A 17,310-nucleotide genomic window follows, 5' to 3' on the forward strand; every position below is an offset into this window, starting at 1 on the left:
TTTTTACCTTCAAATCCAAAATTACTAACTAAAAGAAGGGTGCTGGAACAATTTTTATAGTGGGGTTTCTGAGAGCCACTGAACCAAACTGTAAACCCTGCATATAATGGAAACCACTTCAAGTCAGGGGGTGCTGCAGCACCCTTATTTCCAGCACCTATGAACTAAAACATAAAAAAGTGATGAGTCCTAGAGTTTCTGGCTAGAAAGGACCCCTAAATCATATAGTCTGACCTCCTGTATACCACAGGCCACCACCACCACGCAAGCACCCCCACACTAAACTCAAGTTCAGTCTCCCTCATATACAAGCTTAAAATACCCCCAACATTGCTCCTCTGAAGATAAACAGGCTTGGACCAATAAAGGGAGTGAATTTCAATGACTAGACCCCTACCAAAAACATCTTGTTGACAGACTCCACTCTATGAAATGGAAGTATGCAACTTGTGCACCTCTAGTTATGGCACTTGTAGCTTACAGCTTGGGAGAAAGGCATGCATGCATTAGTGTTATATTGTCACATTATGTAAGCTATGTAATACTAAAAGCTTTAATGTTTCTATTTGACATTTTCAGTGCAAATTAAATAATCCGCATGTCAGCAGAATATTATTTTGGAGCCGGTCTTGCCGTCTTTAGTCATAAAGGACTCCCTCTGAAATCAAGACTGAAAGTAAAACTGGATTTACACTATATCATATGTGAAGCTGTGACAGGGTGTGCATATCCCGCACTAGGCGAGAAAGAGTTAATCCCACATTATGGGTGGAGGAAGTCCTATCACTCAGACTGTTTTGGGCATGCTCCAACTGCTGCGCTAGTATAAAAGAGAGCAGCTCAGCTCAATCTGGGCTGGCCACTGAGGAGGAAGCACGCTTGCTAGAGGCTCCAGGCCAGGAGCCGCTACAGCCCCTGACTGCGGGAACCAGAGATCCCAGGGACCAGACCGGAGAACTGCTACCTACAGTTCATTGGCGAGAGTCAGCAGGGCTGTCCTTAAGATTCATGGGGCTCTAGGCATTATTATTAAACTGGTGCCCCTATGTCAGACTTGGGGCACAGTCACCACCCCGCCCATGGATCCCCAGAACCACCCCCTCCCATTGCAGATGCACACTGAGCTTCATACACAGCAGATGCTGGGGCAGCCCGGGCTCGCAGCCCTAGGGAGTGGGGGAGGACACAGCAAAGGATACCGAGCTGCTTGGCCTGCCTCACAGTGGCAGTGACTCACAGTTCCCTGCAGATAGCTGCATACCCGCTCCTTCACACAGAATGTGCTGCGCCGGCGCATTTGGATCTGTGAATACGGCACCTGCCTAAGGAGGCTGCAGCATGCGCTGAGCGTGCGGGAACCAACCCGCTCTTACCTGCTATCCCTGTGGTGCCCCAAATGTTTGGGTACCCTAAGCAGCCGCATATGTTGTGTATGCCTAAAGATGGCCATGGGAGTCAGAGTTCCAGGGAACTACCCATGTCAGAGAACCCGGAAACCCCAACGATATATGGACTACAGGTTCAGAAGACACAGTAGGAAGGGGACAAGAAGGCAGAGTGAGTTGTATCTCCCACCCATGTAAAGTCAGCATGTTGCAGTAGGATCCCCACTGACTGGTGACAAACACACTCGCCACTGACAGGGCTCTGGGCCAGGACCCCTGAAGTTGGGTGGGCCCAGGTTCCCCTACCCTTGCTGCCACTCGCCCCTTTGGTGTTGGCCCCTGTATCTGGACATTGGGCCATACAGCCCTGAATGCCAAAAGCAGCCATATTGACTCTAGCCATTATGCCATACAGCCCTGAACCCCAAGAGCAGCCATAATGACTCTGACCAATGGGCCATATGGCTGTTAGTCTAAGAACCATCTGGTAGACTGCAACCACAGTGGAATCACAACTCTGATCCCTCATCTCCCCCCAAAGAGGGACAGGATGTGGATATCTCATGACAGAAGCCTTTCATATACCACCATTTTCTAGAGTAACAGTCTAAAACAAGATTATCAAGTTGGCATTCTGACAAAAGTCCCATTGAACTCTCTGGGATTGACCATTAGTCTGTTTTTATAAATTCTTGAAACTATGAGTAAACTCCTGGCCCTACTGAAGTCAATGGAATTTTTGCCATTTTGACTTCAGTGGGGCCAGGATTTCACCCACATGATTTATTTTACATAAGGCATTACACACAGCATCAAGTAGTTGTGTTTATCTGGTATAGTGAAAGTTGACAGAAAAGAGACTGCATTTCTCTAGTACACAATAAAGCACAAGGCTAAGGGTCAAATGCCTCCATCATTTGAAACGTGATCCTCTCACCAAAGCTATCTGGGGAGCAGCACTGCTATTATCAAAATGAACATTTTGTTTTTTAAAGTACAAAATAATTTAAAACATGCTTTTTGAAGTGACATTTTAACAACAATCATCATTTCCTGAAATGTCCCAGAAGGTGCCACAGTTGAACTGAAGTCATACTTTATTACTCAAAAAAGGGAGCAGAAGATTGGGAGAAAATGCATCCATCTGGTTTAGCTTATTTGCCTCCAACTTTAAGTTGAAACCAAATAAAATTGAAGGGAGAAATTGGCCGTGAACAGGCTCAGAAGAGTCTTTGCCTGTTTTATATCTCAGATATCTCCCATTGCACTGCTGAAAGTGGCTTTAATGCAAACCACAATGACTTCAAGGCTTAATATAGCAGATGCCATCAGCCAAGCTAGAGCTCAAAGGGTGGATCACTACATTTTAATTACATGTTTAAGTAACTTATGGCATCACTTAATGGGTAGTGATTAACGGCTCCATGTCTAGTTGGCAGCCTGTTTCAAGTGAAGTGCCCCAAGGGTCGATCCTGGGGCTGGTTTTTTTCAATATCTTCATTAATGATCTGCAGGATGGCGTGGACAGCACCCTCAGCAAGTTTGCAGATGACACTAAACTGGGGGGGAGTGGTAGATACGCTGCAGGGTAAGGATAGGATACAGAGGGATCTAGACAAATTAGAGGACTGGGCCGAAAGAAACCTGATGAGGTTTAACAAGGACAAGTGCAGAGTCCTGCACTTAGGACAGAAGAATCCCATTCACTGTTACAGACTAGGGACCGAATGGCTAGGAAGCAGTTCTGCAGAAAAGGACCTAGAGGTTACAGTGGACTAAAAGCTGGATATGAATCAACAGTGTGCCCTTGTTGCCAAGAAGGCTAATGACATTTTGGGCTATATAAGTAGGGGCATTGCCAGCAGATCGAGGGATGTGATCATTCCCCTTTATTCGACTTTGGTAAGGCCTCATCTGGAGTACTGTGTCAAGTTTTGGGCCCCATCCTACAAGAAGGATGTGAAAAATTGGAATGAGTCCAGCGGAAGGCAACAAAAATGATTAGGAGGTTGGAGCACATGACTTATGAGGAGAGGCTGAGGGAACTGGGATTGTTTAGTCTGTAGAAGAGAAGAATGGGGGGAGGGGATTTGAGAGCTGGTTTGAACTACCTGAAAGGGGGTTCCAAAGAGGATGGATCTAGACTGTTCTCAGTGGTACCTGATGACAGAACAAGGAGAAATGGTCTCAAGTTGCAGTGGGGGAGGTTTAGGTTGGATATTAGGAAAAACTTTCAAGTTGCAGTGGGGGGAGGTTTAGGTTGGATATTAGGAAAAACTTTTTCACTAGGAGGGTGGTGAAGCACTGGAATGGGTTACCTAGGGAGGTGGTGGAATCTCCTTCCTTAGAGATTTTTAAGATCAGGCTTGACAAAGCCCTGGCTGGGATGATTTAGTTGGGAATTGGTCCTGCTTTGAGGAGGGGGTTGGACTAGATGACCTCCTAAGGTCCCTTCCAACCCTGATATTCTATGATTCTATGATATTTTAGTTACCAGGAATCAGAAAGCACACTTGGATCATATTTCAAATGATTCTTAGTAAAGCTTTAGATAATATTTAAAATAAAGGTAGTCTTTAACTGTGTTTGAAGTTTTTAACCCTGAACATGGATTTATGCTGCTGTGGTTAAGGAAAGGAAAAGCTTTGACATTCTCAACAAATTTCAGTTTAGAAAATAGTATTTGATCAAAGTAATTGTTTTAATGATGTTCTGTGAAATAATTCTCTGTTCCTTTCATTTCATTTCATATGCAAGTTCTCAAGCTCTTTGCTGGGCCACAAAAACCATGTTAAAACTTCAAAAAGAAACCTAATAATGTCAGTTGAAAAAAATCTAGACATGAAAAAAAGAAGGAAATCCTAGTTTTGCTCTAGAAAAGTGATGCCTCTAATTGGCTTTGAATTGTACACACAGCTATGCTGTGCTAAACTTCCTGTTATTTTCCTTACCCATTCTCCCGCATATCACCTTCACTTGTTTGTTTCATCTATGTGTTACAACTTGTCTTTTAGGGCTAGTCTACACTGGCAACGCTAAAGTGCTGCCATGGCAGCGCTTTAACATGGCTTGTGTGATCATGGCAGAGCACTGGGAGACAGCTCTCCCAGCGCTGTAAAAAATCCACCTCCACGAGGGGTGTAGCTACCAGTGCTGGGAGTGCGGCTCCCAGCGCTGGTACACTGTCTACACTGGCGCTGAAACTTGTTATGCTTGGGGTGGTGGGGGGTGGGGGTGTCACACCCCTGAACGAGAAAGTTGCAGTGCTGTAAACTGCCATTGTAGACAAGCCCTTAGACTGCAAACTCCCTGGACAGGGACTGACATTTACTGTATATTTGAAAAACTTAGCACAATGGGATCCCAACCCAGTTGTAGACCCTCACCACTATTACACTATCAGTGACAAATAATAATGCAGGTAAAATCAGTTTCATTTTGCTGGCCTTCATCATTGTCTTCACTTAGAAGCATTCACAAAAAGTATCAACTACTACTAAGAAAATTATTTTACCAATGCCAGATATGTACATACTGTACACATTAACTGCTGCGTACATTTTATTGCAATACTGTAATTCCCAGTAACCAAATTGAATATGTAGATGTATAGAATTCTTCTCAAGGCAGTCAATACGCTATGTGCAGTACAAGAGAGATAAAAAGGGTTCTTGGATTTAGTAGGCATATGCCTCAGAGGTAGTATTATTTTAACACTTTCTTGTGTTTAATTGAATTATCATCTTGTAGTCTCTTTTGTTCTTTAAATTAATTAGTTCATGTGGTGAGAAATGGCCCTAGTTATGCTGCTACTATTGCTGCTGTGTAGCTATATCAGCACAGTATGCAATCGGGAAAGGCTATTTTTTGAAGCAGAGGAAACAAGGGAATGAGTGGGATTTACAACAGAAATAAAATAAAATAACAAAAACACTCCACCCACTGTAATTTCTATGGCCTTCCAATATTTCTGTGGTGAAAAAACAACTTTCAGAAACCATATTGTAAGGCATCCCGTGAATTCTTCAGCTTTGTAATTCAGACAAGGTGAAACGCAAAGAAGTTAATTTCAAACACTATTCAAACATGTTTTTTATAGACTATGTTTCATGAACATTGTCTTTTTTCTATTCTGATTTCAGAAGTTTAACCTCTTTTGGCATATTTTATACAGTATTTATATATAATATGCTATATATTCTATCAATAGATGACCTATGAGACTTATGCTCCTAAGTCACTTTTGAAAGTGGAATTTAAGTACTTAAGTGATTATGGCGCTTTTTAAAATTTTAGCCACAGTGCCTACATTTGTCTATGCAGTTTATTATAGGTTTGATATATTATCAGACAATGGTAATCTGACTAGAACTCTGTTATACACACAAAAATGATAAAAGACAAAAACATCATATCACCTGTGGGTGAACGCTTTTCACAAAGAAATCATTTTATCTGACCTATCAGTCCTCATCCTCAAAGGAAATCCTCACAACACTTTCAAAACATAAGCCTGGAAGCTTAAATTCTAAAAAGTATGGACTGAAAAGACATACTGCATGTATACTTACTACTGCAATCTGTAATCCACTAATCCTCCCCCACCCTCCCCCTGCCGGAATGGTCCCTTGAAATATGTGTCAACTACTTATGCTAAACAATCTGTTCCACCTTGTATTTAGCAGTGAGTGTGTTTCCCAGACCTGAAGAAGAGCTCTATGTAAGCTCAAAAGTTTCTCTCTCACCAACAGAAGTTGATCTAATAAAATATATTATCCCACCCACCTTGTCTCTCTAATATCCTGGGTCCAACACAGCTATAACAACACTGCATATATTTAGAGGATGTCATTTAAACCATATACCAAGGGACAATATTATATTTAACGTTAATATAAAGAAATAAAAGTCAGTTTAAATGAGATACTCAAAACATATATATGCTCTCTCTATACACCCTTCTGGAAGATAAAAGTTGCAGTCCTTCAATCTCAAACCCTACTGATAGCCCTGCTATATATTTTGTGTACTCAAATCACAGTGCATGAGAGATTTCTAACTATATCCTAATGTTTTGACAGATTTCTCTATTTTAGCTACAAATGTTATGCTTTCAAAAACTCATGAAAAAGAAGTTAAGGTAATATTTTAGCATATTTCATTTTCCATCCTCCAATCCATAGTCTTTAATAAACAAACAAGTCAAATGACTACCATCTAAAATCCTAAAGTTATTGCTGACTTGGGGACTGTACTATGGTACAGAAAACTCAGCTTTATTAATGACTAGATGTAAAGTCTTTTTTGTTTGGAACTTAAATGCTTTAGGCTGATGGCATATGCTTAGATGCTGGGAAGGGTGTCAGCTGATGTCAAGGATTACACGTCACCTGATGATCTAGGATGATTCATAGTGATTAGCTACAGTGAGGCAGAGATACAGTCTGATAACAGACTTTTTGTTCTCTAGATTTAATGTCTATATCTAGGGAATACCATAATTATTTTTCACATAGGGGTAAATGTAGGCCCATATGGCATACCAGCGGCCTGTACACTGAGGGGTTGAGGGGGGGTCAAAAGGGGCAATTGCCCCAGGGTTGGCAATTTAAAAGGGCCTGGGGCTCCTGGCTGTTGCTGCTACTGTGGCAGTGGCCTGAGCCCCAGGCAGCGTGGGCCAGGCAGTGCGGATGGGCTGGCTGGGGGAGGCTGACCCCCCACTCCTGCCCCTTCCAGGAACCTGGAGTCAGGTCCCCGTACCAATAAGTGTTTAATACTACTTTAACTCCTGCTTACATGTCATCATTTACAGCCATCAAAAAGCTGTAAACTATATTCATAGCACTTAGTAGTCCTCATTTGGCCAAGATCCCTGTATACATCTTTCTAGATCTTTTCCAGGAGTCAATACTCGCAAGCCCCTTAATTACTTTAGTTTTGTTTTTCTCTGAATTTCTTCCATGTTGGTGATACCTTTGCGATACTGATATTTACAAAACGCAGTTACCTCTTCTTGCACTAAGAGCTAACGGACATTCAGTGGTCAAGTTTCCTTTTTATCTGAAATACTACATAGCACCCAATTGTCAAGAGCTTTGACTTCTCTTAGTTGAAAGGTGCCAAAGATTTTCTTCTTGGAATTTACATAGTAAGACTTCTACAGAGAATGTCTCACTGTAACAGTGGATTTGACCTTGGTCTTTACACTCAAATTATTTTTATCATATTTGGTTTTTGAGTGGTAACTTAATAACAGAGCTAAAACTTCACTACAAGCTGCTTGTGAATTCATGCTTCAGAAAAACATGCGTAAATGCTGTAATTCTTTTAAAGTGTATCATTTAAGCCTGGGATGTATGAGTTATGTACATGTAAATATACAGAGTATGAAAGCACAAGTTGAAAGCAAAGAAATATATGTTTTGTTTTATCCAGTTATGTAATAGCATGTGATAGCAACGACCTCTGCTCTTGCGTTTGCCTCCTAGATGTACAGGAACCAAAAGAATACTGTCATCTAAAATTACTGTTTGTAGCAGAAATGTTGCATGGTCAGTCATAGTTTAGGACCCCTGAAGGTAGAATCTGCCGCATAACTAATACAATTTGACAAGCACAACTGCACTCTTAAAGTTGATACAGAAGTCGTTGGGCTATGAAGCCAATTAAGTAACTAAACAAGATTTAAACTATATGGAAATTACTCAGCTGTTTTCACAGTTTTTATATTATAATATGAAAACACTAATAAAGAAAAAATGCTAATGACATGAAACATAGGAAACTGCAATTATTTTGAAGTCTGAATAAACATACTGCAGAAGGTTAGATTAGTCTGTTTATTCTGTTGAATATTTCCCCGCTCCCAATAGCTCACTTGAGATATAATAGACCCAATGTGACTGAAAAGTAGTCAAATCAAAATGTCAGATTTTCATTTACATGTGCGTATCTTTGAAGAGCTGGCAGTTCTTTAAAAAAGTTCTAAATTCAGATGTAGTCGAGAACCATTCAGAATCATAAAAAAAATAGAAATGTAGGGCTGAAAGGGACATCAAGCAGTCATCAAGTTCACATGCCCCCTCCCCCGCCAAGTCAGGATTAAGTATACCTAGACCATCCCTAGTAGGTGTTTCTCTACCTGTTCTTAAAAACCTCCAGTGGTGAACATTCTACAGCACGGGTCGGCAACCTCTGGCACGCAGCTTGACAGGGTAAGCACCCTGGTGAACCAGGCCAGTTTGTTAATCTGTCGCGTCGGCAGGTTCGGCTGATCACGGTGCCCACTAGCCATGGTTTGCCACCCCAGGCCAAAGTGGGAAGCAGGAAGCCGCTGTCAGCACATCCCTCAGCCCGCGCCGCTTCCCACCACCCCCATTGGCCTGGGACGGCAAACCGCGGACAGTGGGAGCCATGGTCCACCGAACCTGCTGACGCGGCAGATAAACAAACTGGCCCAGCCCATCGGGGCGTTTACCCTGGTGAGCCACGTGCCAGAGGTTGCTGACCCCTGTTCTACCAGCCTCCCTAGATAACTTGTTCCAGTGCTTAACTGTCTTTGTAGTTAGAAAGATTTTCCTAAGAGCCAACCTAAATCTCACTGGCTGCAAACTAAGTCAATTACTTCTTGTCCTTCGTCAGTGAACATGATCATTTTTATAACACCCCCCAACATATCTGAAGACTGTAATCATGTCTTCTCTCAACTTTATCTTCTCTAGACAGAATACACCCAGTTCTTTCAACCTTTCCTCATAGGTCATGTTTTCTAAACCTTATCACTTCTGTTGCTCTTCTCTGGACTTTCTCCAATTTCTCCACATCTTACTTGAAGTGTAGCGCACAAAACTGGACATGGCACTGGTGAGGCCTCAGCTGGAGTACTAAGTAGGTGAGACAGATGGACCAATTACCCCCCACATCCTACATGCGACACTCCTGGTACAACATTTTAGAATGACATTTGCCTTTTTTTGGCAACAGCATCACACTGTTGACTCATCTTCAATTTGTGATCCCTACAATCCCACTTCCTTTTCTACAGCCCTACTGCCTAGCCATTATACTCCATATTGTATTTGTACATTTGATTTTTTGCTTTCTAAAGTGTTGAACTTTGCATGTGTCTTTATTAAATTTCATCGTATTGATTTCAGAATATTTCTCCAATCAAGATCATTTTGAATTCTAATTCTGTCCTCCAAAGTGCTAGCAACCCATCCTCGCTTGAATGGTATTTGCAAATTTTATAAGCATACTCTGCACTCCATCATTTACATCATCATCATAAATGTTGAATAGTACCGGACCCAAGAGAGACCAGAATACATAAATGTTTTACAGAATAAAAACTAAAATCAAAACTGAAGCTGCTTGCTCATTACTGGGCACTGTGTTAACTCCCAGTTCAACAGACAGCTACTAGAGTAGATCTATAATTCCTCCAGTACAGGAAACAGAAGTGCAACCAGAGATCAGAGGGGACCAAGCTCAGCAGAAAGCCAAAAGATGCATGCAGGAAGGAACAGAAGGCTGGAGGTATTTTCCTGGGAGCTGGCTGTGAAGTAGGAAGGCAGCTTGAGAGCTGAGATAACTGCAGGAGAAGGTCACAGGGCGTGATCTGCAGGCAGGAGGAGAGTATGAAGAGGTTACACCAAGAATTTACTACCTCTAAATCTCTGTTGTAGATTGCCTTTAGTGGCTGGGCTAGGAACTGCTTTGTTTACTTAGCATAACCACTAAAGAAAACGCACCCCGTATATTTTACTTTTTAGTTTATAGATTCTAGTGCTGGGAGCACCTGTAGCACTTTCCTTCAAGTTTGTAGTACATCCAGGATGCTACCAGCCTAGAGCTTGGCAAATAATGGATTTTTTGGTTAAATGACAACTTTGAAAAGCTGAAAAAAAATTGTTTTGAGTCAAAGAAAACATGTGTTGAGACAAATTGAAGCATTTAATTTCCATTATGATCATTTTTAAACATTTGATTTTTTAAAAAATTGAAATTGCAAGTCATTTCAATCTGAAAAATTAAAATGTTTTGTTCTAAAAAATGCTGAAACAATTTTTTTTGAATTTTTTAAATTTTTGGTGTTTTTTAGAAACAATCAATTTGGCAAAATTTACATGAATTCACAAAATGTCACCATATCAGTATTTTTCACATTGAAATGACTTTTTGTTTCAAAATGTTTAAAAAAAGACAAATGTTTAAAAGGGGCAACATGGAAATGAAATGTTTCAATCTTGTCAATGCTCAGGTCAGTGGGTTACTACTTCACCAAATTAAAATTTCTCTTGATTCAAGATTTGGTATTTAGTTACATTTTTATACTGATATGGTATCAACTGATCCCTTAAATAGTGAAAATGTCAATCTTTTTCTGATCTCATGTTTAGGTTTCTCCCAAACATCATCAGTTTAAGAAAACAGGCATTAATATCTTCACATATTAATTGAGATCCATGGTACGCCTGCACCTGGAGTACTTCATGCAGTTCTGGTCACCCCATCTTAAAAAGATTGGAAAAGGTACAGAGAAGGGCAACAAAAATTATTAGGGGTATGGAACAGCTTCCATATGAGGAGAGATTAAAAAGACTGGGATTGTTCAGCTTGGAAAAGAGATGACTAAGGGAGGATATGATAGAGGTCTATAAAATCACGGATGATGTGGAGAAAATGAATAGGGAAGTGTGATTTACTCCTTCACATAACACAAGAGCCAGGGGTCACTCCAAGAAATTAATAGACAGTAGGTTTAAAACAAACATAAGGAAGTACTTCTTCATACAGTGCACAGTCAGCCTGTGGAATGGTGCCAAGGGCTGTTGTGAAGACCAAAACTATAACAGCGCTCAAAAAAAGAAATAGATAAGTTCATGGAGGATAGATCCATCAATGGCTATTATCCAAAATGGTCCTGGATGCAACCCTGTGCTCAGGATGTCTCTAGCCTCTAATTGGCAAATGCTGGGAGTGGACAACAGGGGACGGATCACTCGATGATCGCCTGTTCTGTTCATTCCCTCAGAAGCATTCACTAATGTTGGAAGACAGGATACTGGGCTAGATAGACCATTGATCTGACCCAGTATGGCCATTCTTATGAGATAGCTCAGGGATTTTTTGCTTGTGATAGGAATTTATTTTATACAACTGAAATGTATTGTGAAAAATCTCTAAAATCACGTCATTCTCTGTTCATCCAGGTTTTGGGTTTGGACATGTAACCTTGCTTTATAAAACACAGGGCACACACACACACAATTACCAATGTGAGATTTTTTTTCCCCATAAGCTTTCAAAGTAAGTTTCAGTCAAATTAAAGATTTAAGTAGCTTTGAATTTTCACTTCTTTTCTTTCAAAATGCCATTGATCAGCTTTAACAAAAATGGTTGGTGTTCAGAATTCATTCTAATCTGAACTATTTCTTAGAGTGTAAATTCAGGTAGAATCTTCTGAAATGTAAATTAGGAATAAGAAATTAACTAGAAATCGTGAAGGAAAATGTCAGGATTTCCTTCTTTTATGAGAAATTTGAGCCATCTGATTCTTTGTCAGACTCAGAAGCAAATATTGTATGCAGAATAGGTAAGTCATAGGTTTGCTGGCATTTAGATATTCTGTTGGCAGTACAAGCCAATTTTCCACAGCTCTGACTGTGCAAACTAGGAAGCGTGTTCAACAAGATGCTGCATAATAATTAAAAAGATACTAATGTTGGCTATCTGGTTTAGAAACAATTTGACATGACAATACAAAAATAAAAACATTAACTGATCCATGTTAATGTTTTTCCCACCAGGGGAAGGAAAAAAGAGAGAGAAAGAATATATATGCATAGAAAGGTTAAATATTTGAGTTGGGCCAGAATACTCACTATGGGTTAGAACCAAAGACTGTTTAAGTCAATGGAAAGGTTGCCACTGATTTTAAGGGTTTTGGATCTGGCCTTATTTCGACAAAAACTTAAAATCTTATTTTAACTCTATGCAAAACTCAAATAAGTTTACGTTGTTATAGAAAAATACACAGGTCCCTAACGAAATGTGATCTCTCATATATCTAAGAAGCTAAAGATGGTTTCAATTTGGTTCCATATGCAGCCAAAATATTTGTGATGTATTCTGAAATTAAAGAAACTTCTTTAAAGATTTTAACTATATTAATTTAGACAAAATAATGTTATCATAACAACGACTTTGTATTTGGGAAATAGAAGCCTACATCAATTTCTGTAAGTGTTTTTCTTTTGCCTCCCTCACTTAACAAATCAATCATTTTGAATCCCAAATTCAGAAACAGTAGAGCAAAGTGCATTCTTGACTTCACTGAATGGATTTATACTGATTTCAGCTAAGTCTGAATTCAGCCCTGGATGCCCAATGAAGAGAGAAACGAAAGATTCTCAAAATAACTACTGATACAAAAATGTTCTTTATTTACAGGTGGGGAAAAGGAATGAATTCTTATAAAGACAGACTTCTAAAAGTTTTTTTTATTTGACCAGCACAAACTACGTAGACAGACTTGCTTCCCTGCATATCTGGATTTCAACTCTCACTCTAGCAGAAGAAACTTTCTTCAACATTTCACCATTAGGTTGCATGGGCTTTGTTTCACCTAATTCAGGGTGGTGTGGTTTAATTATTCTTCAATGGGAATTTTACTTTAAAAATAATCTATATGCTTTATTCAGTCATTTAAAACAAAATAATTAAGTTTTCATTTTGGTACCTCTGCCTCGGTCCATTCCCTCCTGTTATTGTAGTGGCAGTTGGACACTCTCTAGCCTTCTAAATGTAATTCAATGTACACCCATTTTACAAATTGGTCAAAGCAGCAGTATTTGAATGTAAAGTAGGTTTAATGGCACTGGTCAGTTTCAAATCACATCTAAGTTTGGATTAGATTTTATAATCTTTCTATCTTGGAAGACGCAGGGAGATTTTGGCAGGAATCATCTGCCAAAGAGCTCATTTGCTCTTTTGAAATTTCAGTTACATAAAAACTGGAAAATATGCCTTTTCTAATTTTGGATCCAATCAGGAAGCAACAAATGAAGATTTGCAAGCAGAGTTTTGTAGTGATGCATAGCTAGCTTAATCTATTACATGTAATTTACATGGAGTTTCCTGAAATGTTCCACAAGTGACTTCCAAGAGCCAGGGCTGGTGCAAGGATGTTTTGTGCCCTAGGTGAAACTTCCACCTTGCGTCCTCCCCACTCTGGCCTGAGGCGCCCCCCCGCCCCGCAGCAGCACCCCCCCCACCCTGAGGCACCCCCCTTGCAGCAGCTCCCCACCTCCACCCTCAGGCACCCCCCCAGCTCACCTCTGCTCCATCTCCACGCCGAGCACGCCGTCGCTGCTTCACTTCTCCCACCACCTAGGCTTGCGGCGCCTAAGCTGATTGGCGCCACAAGCCTAGGAGGTGGGAGAAGTGAAGCAGTTCACCCCTGCTCTGCCTCCTCCTCGAGCACACTGTCGCTGCTTCACTTCTCCTGGCTTGTGGCGCCAAACAGCTTAGGAGCTGCAAGCCTGGGAGGCGGGAGAAGTGAAGCAGCCCACGGAGTGCTCGGGGAGGAGACGAGGCAGGGGTGAGCTGGGGTGGAGAGTTCCCCTGCATGCCGCTCCCCCCTCTTACTTGCTGCAGGCTGCCCTCCCCACGCTCCCCTGTCCCAGCTCCCTCTGCCTAAGCGCTGGCGGCGACCATGGCGGCTGAAGATCCAGCCGCCACGGTTGCTGCCGAAGAAAATGGCACCCCTCCAAATCCCAGTGCCCTAGGTGACCACCTAGGTCGCCTAAATGGTTGCACCGGCCCTGCCAAGAGCTACCCTTTTTTACAACAAAGAGATGATTCAGTCACCCTCTTTGCTCATCAGGTGTTTTTTTTCCCCTCTCAAGTAGCTTTACCACTGGTACTAAATTATGTAAACAATGTTATTTTATGATGTGGTCTTGAGTAACCTTCAACTTGATTTGACAGTGGCATTGAGTTTGATTTAAACCATGCTTTAAGATGTGAATGTAGGTGCTTTTTCAGCTGAGTTACTCATATCCTATTTTTATATAGATGTTAAACATGCTTCAGACTATGAAGGAATTACCTCTGTAGGTTCGAGTTATTTACTGCCCTGCAGGATACCCAGCATGTGGAAAGTGTGATTAAATGTGACACTGTGAGAGTTCATGAATTCACAAAGGAAAACACACAGACTGAGGATTTCTGTTATGTAAGATATAAAAATAATTCAGTAAGATGACGTAGCTGTGACCCCACGGTTACAGTATTATTACTTTCAGAATGCAAACATTAACTGAAGATATGAAAGATATAGACAGTTACCTGTATATAAACATACGGTACACTGAACATTCTATAGCAGAAGTATTCTATAGTAAGAGGATACAAAACAATTCTAACTTATCTACAAGCACAAAATATTGCCAGTAAATGGATTCAACACAGTATGTATGGAGAACAACAACAAAGTTTTCTGAAATAGAGCAATTTCTTCTTTAATTACTTGATGAATCAACAGCAAATTTTTGAACCAAGACCTGCAAATATGTGCAATAAGATATTGCAACTGGCAATGTGTGTGTGTGTGTGTATATATAGCCAGTTGCATGCATATATATATACATACACACACACATATATATACACATACACACACACACACACCCCTAACATCATGGAGAACCCCCATTGATTTTAGATGCATATAATTTGGGTTCATTTTGGTCACACATGGTGTGGCTTCATTTAAAACGTTTTATAATTTCAACATGGGGTGATTTGTTAGCTGTTGTTTTTGTTAAAAAAAACCCTCAAAATTATGTTTTTTAAAAGTCATGGAGAATAAAATATTTAAAAATTGTTTGACATCCTTTTTGTCTTTTCAAACAGATGCAAAAGAAGAAACCATGTAAATACTCCCAAACCACAACCTATGGCCTAATATTGGGAAACATAAATGTTCCCTATGTTTATGTTTCATGTGCCTCAAGCATCTCTTTAGCACTGCTCAAAACTCTTCAAAAACTCCTCTAAAGCAGAGATTAATAGCCCAATTTACCAACACGCTTTCTGCATTCAGATAGATCAGTGCATTGTTGACCTTTGAAACATCTGAATTCATTAACAGTGTTTCAGTTTTTGTTTTGTATAGTTTTGGGGTTTGTTTGCTTTTAAAATTACATCAGCTTCTGATATTATTATATTGACATACTTTAAAGGTTAAAGCTTCCCTCTATGAAGCTTCTCACTGTAGTCCCTTGTGTCTAACAAGATGGTATTCTAATTACTAATACAAGAATAACAATATGTATATTTGACCATATAGTAAGATTTTGCAGTGTTGGACATGTACAATCAAACTTATGTTCTTTTGTGAGAAGTCACAGTAAGGAGAGATTACAATGTTACCAGGAATATAATTTTTTTTTTAAAACAGGCAATAATACTATGTAGAATGAGTGAAATTCAAACAAGTGTGAAGGGGGACCAGGCAAGACCCTTCACAATTATTAAGCCCCCGGAGGGCTACCAGCAGAGTAACTACTTAGGTTAGTAAAATCTCTGCCACTCATCAGCTGTGGAAGGATTTCTATGGTGGCCTCACAAAAGCGGGCACATAGGTGGGAGGGAGCACACAATCCAGAGATCCTAACCTGTGGTGCAGATGGTTATGATCATATTTAGCCCATAGGCTAGTACATCAGACAAGCTCATAGGAGTTGGGATCAGTACTGCAGCTTCATACTGTAATTACAGGTTGAGGTGAGTTTTACCACCTCAATGTCCCCCTCTACACACACACTTTAACCACATGAAGCCCAATTCCTCAAGCTTTTTGTAGATAAAGAGATTTTCACCCTGAAAGCATCTGTTTTTCAAACTTATTATAATGATTCAACTTATTGCTCTAATTTTCTTGTCTCACAGAACTTCATACTCACTAATGAGGAGAGAACTCGGGACCTTCTGTTCAGAAGGCACAAGCACAAACTGCCAGGGTGGATTTCACTTCAATCAACTGCAGTAAAAGTATTTGTTAATTTACACCCTCTACAGACCAGTTATTAAGGAACAGAATATTTACAAACACTTAAAGAGATCTGACTTTCTATTCACTAAGGAGCATTAGAACACATACTCGCTATCCTTCGAGTCATTACAATGCATTTTATTACGTTCTAACTAGACAGCAAAATTTTATTCTAAATATTGAAGTTATCTTTGGTACAGCAACCCCCCAATATTATAAAACTATTTATTTTCATCTGTAATCCAGTACAAATAAATGGAAGATTTTCTTGAAATTTGTTGTGTTGGTTTTTTTAAACAAAAGCGTTCCAGGGATTAGATGTTGTACTGTATGTAAATTTCAGCAAAACACATCTTTATGAGATCATGAGCTAAGCACTACAATTTACAGCTAAACACCTCTTTTTATGAGTTTATAGCTCAGCTGTCAGAAGTAATGAGTTTTTACTTCTGACAGCTGAACTAGAAACTCATAAAAAAAGATGGTTATAATGAGAATGCTAATATGAGGGATATTAGCTAGAGAAAGCTTCACCAATATTAAAAATGGACATGTTAGTCCCATTTTCTGACAACTGACCCTTAATGGAAAATTACTAAAAGATTTATCCCAACTGCTGTCTTTATAATTTTTCCCACTTGCCTTGATTTTTAAATAATCTAACACTGTAGCAATACATCAAATGTTGGATGTCCACCATTAATCACAACCAATACATTCTGAAGCATAATGTCCTCTCAATAAGCTCTTATTTAATTAAAATTAATGGAAATTGCACATTCATATTGACAAGAGAGACAAAGGAGTGGAGAAAATGGCCACAATACAATGGGCCTCGTGCTTTTAACTTATTTCTAAAATCAT

The 17,310-nt window shown here is 40.0% G+C and overlaps 1 protein-coding gene across 9 annotated transcripts in view; it reads right to left on the reverse strand.

Annotated features, from left to right (window-relative positions):
• The window catches only part of PPFIA2 (PTPRF interacting protein alpha 2), a 655,361-nt gene that overhangs the window by 285,743 nt on the left and 352,308 nt on the right, over positions 1-17,310 (reverse strand). The window lies entirely within an intron of this gene.

The sequence above is a fragment of the Gopherus flavomarginatus genome, chromosome 1 (assembly GCF_025201925.1).
Source record: "Gopherus flavomarginatus isolate rGopFla2 chromosome 1, rGopFla2.mat.asm, whole genome shotgun sequence".
NCBI lineage: Eukaryota > Metazoa > Chordata > Testudines > Testudinidae > Gopherus > Gopherus flavomarginatus.